The 9,974-nt window shown below is 35.9% G+C and overlaps 1 long non-coding RNA gene across 1 annotated transcript; it reads left to right on the forward strand.

The window, feature by feature from the left end:
* Window positions 1-8,392: 8,392 nt before the first annotated feature.
* LOC109731265 (uncharacterized) lies at window positions 8,393-9,224 on the forward strand. Its single transcript, XR_002224863.2, has 2 exons — window positions 8,393-8,583; window positions 8,863-9,224. It is a non-coding gene; the product is annotated as an uncharacterized LOC109731265 (long non-coding RNA).
* The last annotated feature ends 750 nt before the right edge of the window (window positions 9,225-9,974 follow it).

Below are 9,974 nucleotides of genomic sequence, written 5' to 3' on the forward strand. Positions count from 1 at the left end.
CTCAAGAGTATCATATAGTCAGAATCATATGGTCTGTAGTCCCTCCCTTTTCAGATTGGTTTCATTCATTTAGCAATATGTATTTAAGTTTCCTCAGGTCTTACAATTCTACAGTTTGTTTTTATTCCTAAATAACATTCTATTGTATGGATGTAATTCAGTTTGCTTACTCATTTGCATATTCAAGTACATCTTGGTTGTTTCCACATTTTGTATTATAAATAAAGCTGTAAATATTCACGTGTGGGTTTTTTATGGATGCAACTTTTCAACTTATTTGGTTAAATACCTAGAAGCTTGATTGCTGGATAGTATGGTAGAGTATGTGTACCTCTGTGCGAAACTGCCGAAGTGACTGTATCATTGCATTCCTTCCAGCAAGGAATAAGAGTTCTTGTTGCTCCACATCCTCACCAGCCATTTTAATAGGAGTGCCCTGGTATTTTATTGTCACGATGATGTGTGATTTCCTAATGGCGTAGATTAGCCCTCTGAATATCTTCTTTGGTGAGGTGTCTGGTAAGATTTTTGCCAATTTTTCAGATGAGTTGTTTTCTTATTGTTGAGTTTTAAAGGTTCTTTGTATATTTTGAACTCCAATCCCCTACCAGATATGTGTCTTGCAAATATTTTCTCCCAGCCTGCAGCTTGTCTTTTCATTTTCTTAATAATATCTTTTGCAGAGAGGAAAGTAAATGTATATATGCTTTGGTATTCATTTTATGGAGAAGGAGAGTCAATGTTCTCTCTCTTTGAATTTGTATGTGTTCTGTGGCTTTTTGACCCATAGAATATGGGGAAGTGAAGCTGGACCACTTTTTAGTCTCAGATGTTAAGAGACAGGGAGCAGTCACTTCCAGACCTTTGAGACATTCTGTCTGAGGGCCCTGAATTGCAGACGTCATGTGTAGGCACATGCACCAACAGTCCCAGCTGATCCAGCCTTCCAGCCATCCCTACAAATGTACCCCTCCAGAATGGCCCTTCTACCAGCTGAATATTGTATAGCGACAGCACATGGATCATAGGAATTGTCCAGCTGATCTCACACCAAATTCCTGAACAACAAAATTTTGAGGTAAAATATACTAGTGGTTGCTTTAAAAGACTCAGTTTTGTATTGGTTACTATGCAGTGATGGATAACCAGAACTATGAAAGTTCAGGCCATTTCCAATTAGAGGCTAACACGTGTGCAACATGCGTGTGTGCGCGCCTGCATGCACATCACACAGTCACTCAGTTTAGGTATGTAATTCCAAATATTTGTCCCAAGTGGTTTTGCCATTTTTCTTTCTGCCAGCAATGTATAAAAGACTCGGTTGGTCCACATCCTTGCCAAGACTTAATATTAATATCACTTTCTTTTCCATATTAGCCACTGTAGGGGATGAGTAGTAATAACTCATTGTGGTTTTAAGAGCTTTAAGCCAAATTGTAAATAAGGAAGGAAATGAGAAGGGGAGTACAGTATTAAAAGGCCTGTCAAGGAGGAGGAGACACCAATAATTACTCCAAGCCTCACCTTGTAGCAAATTAGCTAGTCTGTAGATAAGGGTGAGCAGTAAATAGGCCTCCTTTAAAAAATTAGATTTGAAATGTTTCAATCTTTGATTAGTTAGAGATGAATAATGATGGCCAGTCTTCATCTCCAATAGAAAGCAAACATAAATCCAGTCAAGAGGAAGATCACATCAGTCGAAGCCCCCAAAAATACATCTGAAATTATTCATCATAAATATCTAGTATGCCATTGGAAAATATGCAGGAAGAGATAACATAACATGATTAGAAATAAATAAAAATGATAGACACTAGCAATAAACACACATAGGATCCAAGTAGCAGATTTATTAAAACTGACGTTAATATAATAATTTTTATTATAGTCAAGTAAATAAAAGATAAGATTGAGAATTCCAGCAAATACTTTCTTCAATATTACATATTAAAAAACAAAGAAATTAAATTTCTAGAACTGAATAATGAAAATTTAGGCAACAGCTGATATATTTGAGAGCATCCCAGAAAATGAAGTGTGAAATGTAACTTACATCAAAATAAAGTATCCAGGTTAATGCACAGAAAAATGAAAAAAGAAAGAATATTGAGAAAATATCACAATAGAAAGAAAGCGAAGAAAGAGAAAAGACTAGTAGAAACATAGAAGATATAGTTAATAACTTAACAAGTTGGAAACCAAGAAGGAGAGGAAACAGAGCTGGGCTGATCAACATTTAGGAGTGAATGGTAGAAATTTCACCGAAATTGACCAACAGTGTGAAGCCAGAGGTCCAGGAGGCTCTGCAAATGAAAGGAAAATAAACACAGAAAACACATCTGGAAACATTGTAATAAAACTTTGGAACACTTCTGAAAAGGAAAAGTAAAGTGTGAAGAGCAGTGGGGAAACGCCCAGCTGACTCTCAGGGAGAACAAGTTAGAACAAAAGCCAACAAGCGTTGCATCACTACCATTAAAGTTCTCAGATAAAATAACTGCCAACCTGGAGCCCTATACTTGGTGGAAATATCAAAAGCACAGACAAAATAAAGAATTTGTCATGAATAGACTCACAGTAAAAGAAATACTAAAGATTATTTTTCAAGCAGAAGAGCAATGATCCCTGATCAAAGTTTTCAGTTATAAAAACGACTTTTTTTAAAAATAAAAGAAGTAAGCATTAGGAGAAATTTAATTGGATATTGATTATATAATACAATGCTATCTCATGAAGTTTAAAATGCATCTTAAAATACAACAGCAATAGCAAATAGATTTAGAGTGGCATAAATCAATTAAAAACATTATCAAGTATTGTAGTTTTTTGGCAAATAGAATAATGTACCAATTTTATTAGATCCTGAAGAGTCAATAATGCATATTATAATAAACCAGAATTTTAAAGTGGACTCTTTTAAAGGTTTTATAATTTACATTTGTATTTTATGTATGTTAAAAGTAAATGATGGAAAAGCATTCAATGTAAACATTAACCAAAATGTAGCTTTAGTCGTAGCTATATTAACATTTAAAAAGTTAGGCACAGTTAAGTCTCAGTGGTTTTCCACATAGTGGACTCAAGCTGTGTAGTGTTAGCTAGCACCATGGACGTTCTTCAGCTGATTACATAATGGAAAAGGTAGAACACATGAGATAGCTCTAATGAGAAGCAAAAGGAATGTAGTTACAGAACATGATGCAGTAACTGGGACTGCAGTTAGATTTTTAGAGCAAGAAAATAGAAAACTGGACAAAATACAGAAGCAATTGTTTGAGGTATTGGGAAAGGACATGAGGACACACAGGACTGTGATCCCTGAGAGAAGAGACAGAGCCAAGATGAGTCGTACTTTCTCCCTGGGCTCTACATGGGAGCAACGCCAGAACCGAGGTTTATGGAGAGAATAGCAGAGAGCAGGGCAATGTCACTGCATTGAGGAAACAGAAATCAAAATTCAAAGAAGATTAAGCAGCTAGAATTTGTAGCAAAAGAGAAAAAGGAGCCAGGACCAGCAAAATCTTTTTCCCAAGTCCTGAGCCAAATGCACACAGGAGGAAATAATGTGAAGCTCAGCGAAGAACATCTACCAAGGTGTTGGAAGATGAACAACCCCAGACACCCCATGGCAGGAAGGCATGTCCAGCCAGAGTGTAGGGTCCTCACTGAACACCCAGGGTATTCAGTAGAGACTATGGAAGTTTCATGCCCTGGCAGTAGTTCTCAACTAGCTCTGAATTAGAGACAGCTTAGACTAACCTAACAAAGTTTAGAAAGAAGCCTTAAAATGAAAGCAGCAAAAAACAGAAAAAAACCTGATCCTCAAGTCACTAAGCTGCCTGCCAGAAAGAGACAAACACTGTTCAAAGGTAGCCAATAAAATCCAGATGTCAATACTGTAACATCACAATATCCAGTATCCAATAAGAATAACCTCACATGCCAAGAAGCAAGCAGACACAACATTAACAGGATAAAAATGAGTCACCATAAATGACAGAGAAGAAAGAATTTTCAAGGTATTTAATGTACTATATAAGTGCATGTATGTGTGTGTGTGTTAAATTATTTAAATGAAAAAATAAGCATGGGGAAATAGAAATTATAAAATAAAAATGTAATATGTATAGATGAATAATAAATATTTGAAACAAAAATTCCACTAGATGGGATTAGTAATGGATTATATACTATGAAAAGATCAGGGAATTTGAAGATACAGAAATATAAAGCATACAAACTGAAGGAAAAGGAGGAAAATAAAATAAAACAGAAACTCCTTGAAATATCTGACAGTATCAAGCAGTGTAACATATGTGTAATTGATATCTCAAGAAGGATAAGGGGAAGAAAAATATAGTCAAATAAGTAATAGTTAGAATATTCCAATTTTTTATAAAAAGTATAAATACAGAGACCCAAGAAGCTCAACAAAAACCATGCAGGCTAAACTCTAAGAAAAATATAACAAAGCCAGGGGGGAAAGGACATTATTCAGAGAATAACCTAAGCTTTCAATCAGAAACCATGCAAGCCAGGAGATAATGGGATGATATTTTTAAGTACTTGGAAGGTGTATGGTGTAAAATCCTATTAATTTAATATCCAGTAAAAATGTCCTTCAAAAACGGAATCAATTAAGAGAATCATCAGACAAGGCAAGGGCTGAGAGAAAATATTTGTGAACACATATCTGATAAAGGACTGCTATCCAAAATAAACAAAGAACTCTTAAAATTCAACAGTAAGAAAACAAAGATCCCAATTAAAAAGTGAACAACTCCCAAGATGGTAGATGTAAACATGACCTTATCAACGATTACAGTAAGTATAAATTGTCCAGGCTCTCCAACTAAAAGCCAGATTATCAAAACGGATAGAGCAGAATGCACTAGATGCTATTAGCAACCCCCCACTTAATATGAAGACAAGTAGGCTAGACATCATAGGGTGGAAACAAATGGATGCAGTTAACACACATACAGAAAGACTGAGTTATTGATATCAAAAAAGTAGAATTCAAAAAAAGTAATAATACATGGATACATTAAGAGTACCAAGAATACGAAAGATAAAGGAGTCTATGTTCTCACAGTGAAAGTGTAAGTTTTCAAGAAGACCTACCCTTCCTAAGTGTGCAGATGGAGCATAAATTAAATGACCTTTAAGGAAAAAGACACACTGACAATCTTAGTTGCAGATATGTCAACACTACTCTCTGCTACCAATATAAAAATGTCCAATATATTTCAAACTTTCAGTTTAAACAATTCATTTAATATTCTAAGAGCAAAAATAAATGTAATATTGTATCTAAGATGTTTAAAATATAACAAGACAGACTAAACAGAACAAAAAAATACTAGGGCAGAGACATATCTGGCTCCTAAATTCATTGACATGAATCTTGATTTAATTTGTATATTCTATATCTTATCTTAAAATAACCTATTGATAATATTTTACTTAGTTGTGATCTGTATGAGAAATCACATAGAATATATGTATATAAGTATAAATATCTTTCCTTCTCTAATGTTCAGAAAGAATAAATAAGTTAACATTTATTTTAAAACCGGTACTTCTGTTTCTAAAGATTTTTTCTATGAAATGAGGCACTTCTTGCACAAATTTCTTTTAAAATAAATTCTAGATTTTTTGATAATGTTTTTCCATACTCTATCCTCCACAAATAGCAATGTCATGCAAAATTTTAGAAAGTCCCTTATACCAAGATGGGAATGGTCTACCTTTAAAATGGACTGCCTTTCCCCAATCTGGTTGTACAATTTTTCTTTTGTTTACTTTAAGAGGCTTTCATTTATTAAAATCTCCTTAATGAGATTTTGGCAGTAAATGAGGTTTGGCAGTAAAATGAGGTTTGGCAGTAAAATGTGTGTGTATGTATAATTATTATTTTACATTTATCAATTTATGTATATAGTTTATATATTCATTAATTTTATATAATTTGATATGTAAAATATATATTTATATATGTATCTGTAATATGCATGATATGTGAAATATAATATTTTACTATTTTAATTCTTAGGCCAGACATATACTTATTAGTATGCCAGGGATACATTTAACTGAATTACAAGATGGTTTAAACTTTTCAGCTTTATCCTTATGAACGCAAGAGTCCAAATCTAGTCGTCCACTAACGTATTAAGAAATGCCCATATAATTCCTTGATCCATATACACTTATTTGAAAGATATCAGAAAATTATTATGATATTAATTTGAAAAAAATTCAAAAATATCCATCTGGTTTATTTAATATTTTAAAATATTTCTGTTGTTTTTCTTGCCTTTGCATTATCAACCCTGTTAAGCCAAAAAATCAAATTTTATGGCCCAGGATACACTATATATTTACTCTCTACTTAGCTTAGTAATATTGTCATTATTTAAATATTTTTAACCAGAGGGGAAGAGGAAAGTACCTCTCCAACATTTGTTAGTTGTGGACCTTGTTATGTCTCCTGAGCAGTTCTGGGATGATGCACTACACCAATAGTGCTTTTCTTTTCTCTTCCTGCATCTTGCCCGAGCTGGTATATAAAGGAAGTCACAGAGCCTTACTGGGAAACTAGAGAAAATCTAGTTGATATTGTTAGCACGACAGGTAGTTTTGTAGCCCCAAAATACGACCAAGACTCAAAATTTGGATTCAGTCAAAAGGCCACGTGTGGCCCCAAGACCACAGGTCTCCACCCCTGACTGGTTTTTCTAGGTGTAAGCATGAGTAGCAAGATTAACAAAGACAGTGTAATCATAGAAATTTGGCACTTCATATATAAATTAAATGAGTAAAAAGGTAAATCTATGAACTCAATATTCTAATATAAACAAGTTTAGCAAAGAACATTTAAGTTGATTCTAATTTTACTTTTGCCTTTAGGCTAAATATTAATATAATCTGGATCATTAATAAACAATGATCTACAGTATCCAAAAACACAGTATTTTGCTTCAGTAACTATTTGAAATTACTGTACTGAGGAATTTCGGTTGTGCAAGTATATATCACTTAATCTGGAGAGAATCAGTGTTGAAATGAACACACTTAATACTGGTGCTCACTTTAGAAACATTGCTAATACTCCTGAGTCTTTATTTCCCCATCTGTAAGATGAAGATATACCACCCCCTGAGAAAGTTAATATATGAATTCATGGACGAAGTGCATGCTTATTTCAGGGAGCAGCTCACAGGAGGTAGTTGGCAGATGTCAGTTTTCTCTTCCCCTCATGTGATATGGAGGAGCAGATGCTCAAGTCTTTCACTAGGAACATTTCACATGTAACATGTGCTGAGCACACTCTTAGCATAACTCAGTAAAAACATGTTGAAACGTCCAGTTAATCATCTTACAAGAGTAGAAACTCTCAGCACAGCATATTGAATATAATAAATTTGTAGGTTTCGCTAGCCTTGATTTCTGATTGTTGGTTAGATATTTTGCCATAGATACAGTGATTAGCAATAATTTGGGGAAGCAGCATAAAAGTGGGTTCCTTGTGTTCATTCCTTTGTAGAAAATAATACTTTTAAACATCCGGCAAGTCATGGCAGCTGTCAAGACAAGAAAGTAGGATTTGTTTGTTTATAAACTAATTTGTGGATTGGAAATATTTATTGAGTTTCCATATAAATTTGTCACTGGTTACACTATAATGAACTCCTCACTCTCATAGAGTTTAGAGTGTAGTGACGAAGAAAAACAGTCAGAAAACCAATGAATAGGCATAAATATTTATATAATAACATATGGAAAAATATTCAGAAAAGACCTGAAGTACAATGAGAGAAAGAAAACAGAATTAACACATGGAATAACACATGGTGATCAAGTTAAAGAATAAACAAAGAAAGTTCCACTGAGGGGAAGTTAGGCTGGGACTTTTAGAATGTGAATATAGCTTAACTTATAGTTATTGAGCATGTGATATTTTAGTAAGCAACCACATATGTGCACAGACTATACATAATTTCTGTTCTAGGTGCTGGGAATAACGGAAAATAAGACACAATATCCCTGCCCGCAAGCAGTTTATATTTTAGTAAGGAGACAAAGAACATAAGAAATTAGTAAATAAAGAAATTTCAGATACAATGAAATCTGTAAAAAAGTTATATATTGTCCAAACAGCCCACACTCTTAACTACAGAGAACTGACCCGCCTCGGGGCCGTACCATACCATACAACTTCCTAATGAAATCCACTGAGGCCATGGAGAACAGCAGCTGTCATGTCTGTTGCGTTGCTATGAAGGAGCGAGTGCCCACGGTGGGGAAAGGCCCAGGGAAAGGGGCTCAGAGGAGCCTGCCCGGCACTCGGCGTGGCCGGAAGGGGAGGGCGCGGGGCCGCAGAGGTCTCTCGCGAGAGGAAGCGGGACGGGAAGGCGGAACTCGTAGAGTGGGAATTGGCTCCCCCGTGAGGGAGGACGTTAATCTATTCGTGAGGGATTGGCCCTCATGACGCAGGCACCTCTCGTCAGGCCCTAACGCCAACATTGGGGATCAATTTCAACATGAGGTTTGGAGAGGACAAATGCCCAAACCATAGCAGTTAAGTTTCCAATAAAAATGTCACTAAAATGGTTGTCTCCCCATAGACAAAACCTCGTATTTAGCCTACCTTTACTAAACATGCTCATAGCTCAACCACAGGGCGTTTTGCCTCTGGGATGCAGATTTGGTTCCGGGGGATCTCATTATAGTCAAAACAAAGAGGAAGAAGGGATAGAAGCATTGAGTGGTGGAGACTCACTGTATCTTAGAGACTAAACATTGTAAGTCCGTCGTGGATTGCTTCAACTAACTCATTATATTTTATATTCTATCCAGGTTGGAGACTTGTTGAATGTTTAAGAAAGAAGCAAAAGCGATTCCGATTCTCTGAGATCTCCAAAGACAGATGCGAAACCCGGAGGAAACTAGTCTCGACCTGAAGTCAGTCCCTTCAGTTGTGCCCTGTAGAAACAACCATCCATCCTAGGAGACATATCAGATACACACAATGGACAAACTCCTGTTTTCTCATTTGTAATTTGTGAAGAAAGCACTAGTCGACTTAGTAATTCACTGAGAACGCCGAATGTTCAGCACTAACACGGGGTTGGAAAGACGACCATTGCCATACCCATGCTCATGAAGCTGAAATATTTCCTACTGCTGCTATCACACTGAATAAAAGAATTCACAAGGCTTCTCATCTTGTAAGATTCTGACAGCAAGTGTTACAGCGGGTGGTTCTGAGGACAAGCCAAGCTGCACACAGAGTTGGAGAATCAAAGTTTATTTCACCTGTGGGCTCAGAGGGGCCTCCCCACCAAGTTCTAAGTACCATCTACCCTATTTTCCCACTTTTATTAAGTTGAGGTGGTCCGAGGGGTGGGGTACCAGGTGTAGGTTAGTTGATGTGTCAGGTAATAGATTATTATGTTGATGCGCCAGGCACTAGATTTAGTGCCGTGCTGAGGCCAGCCAATAGACTAGTCGATGGGCCAGGAAACAGGCTAGCACTATGCTGAGGTGGGTCTCCGTGAGTGGTGGGGTCTCCATGTCTGATGCGCCAAGTAACAGATGGGGGTTTCCCTTATCAAGATGGGTATGCAGAACATTTCCTCAGAAGTGAAATTAATAACACATGTGCAAGGTATATGGAGAGAAAAAGAATACTCAACTTGAGGTCTTCCTCTAGACAAGACAATTCACTAAAAAAAGATACAGAGAAAAATGCAAGTTTAAAATAATTAGAAGACAACTATAGATTTTTTAAATGCTGATAAGATTTTAATTTGCTCCAAGTTGGAAATAACTATATTGCTGGTGTTTTAAGACACATAATGAGCAATTATATCACACATGATAGATTCAGCAGTAAAATATTATCAGTTAACAGCTGGAACTCATAAAACCATAGCACAATGTGAACGTGGAATTTGCTGGAATAAACC

The sequence above is a fragment of the Microcebus murinus genome, chromosome 9 (genome assembly GCF_040939455.1).
Source record: "Microcebus murinus isolate Inina chromosome 9, M.murinus_Inina_mat1.0, whole genome shotgun sequence".
Taxonomy (NCBI): Eukaryota; Metazoa; Chordata; class Mammalia; order Primates; family Cheirogaleidae; genus Microcebus; species Microcebus murinus.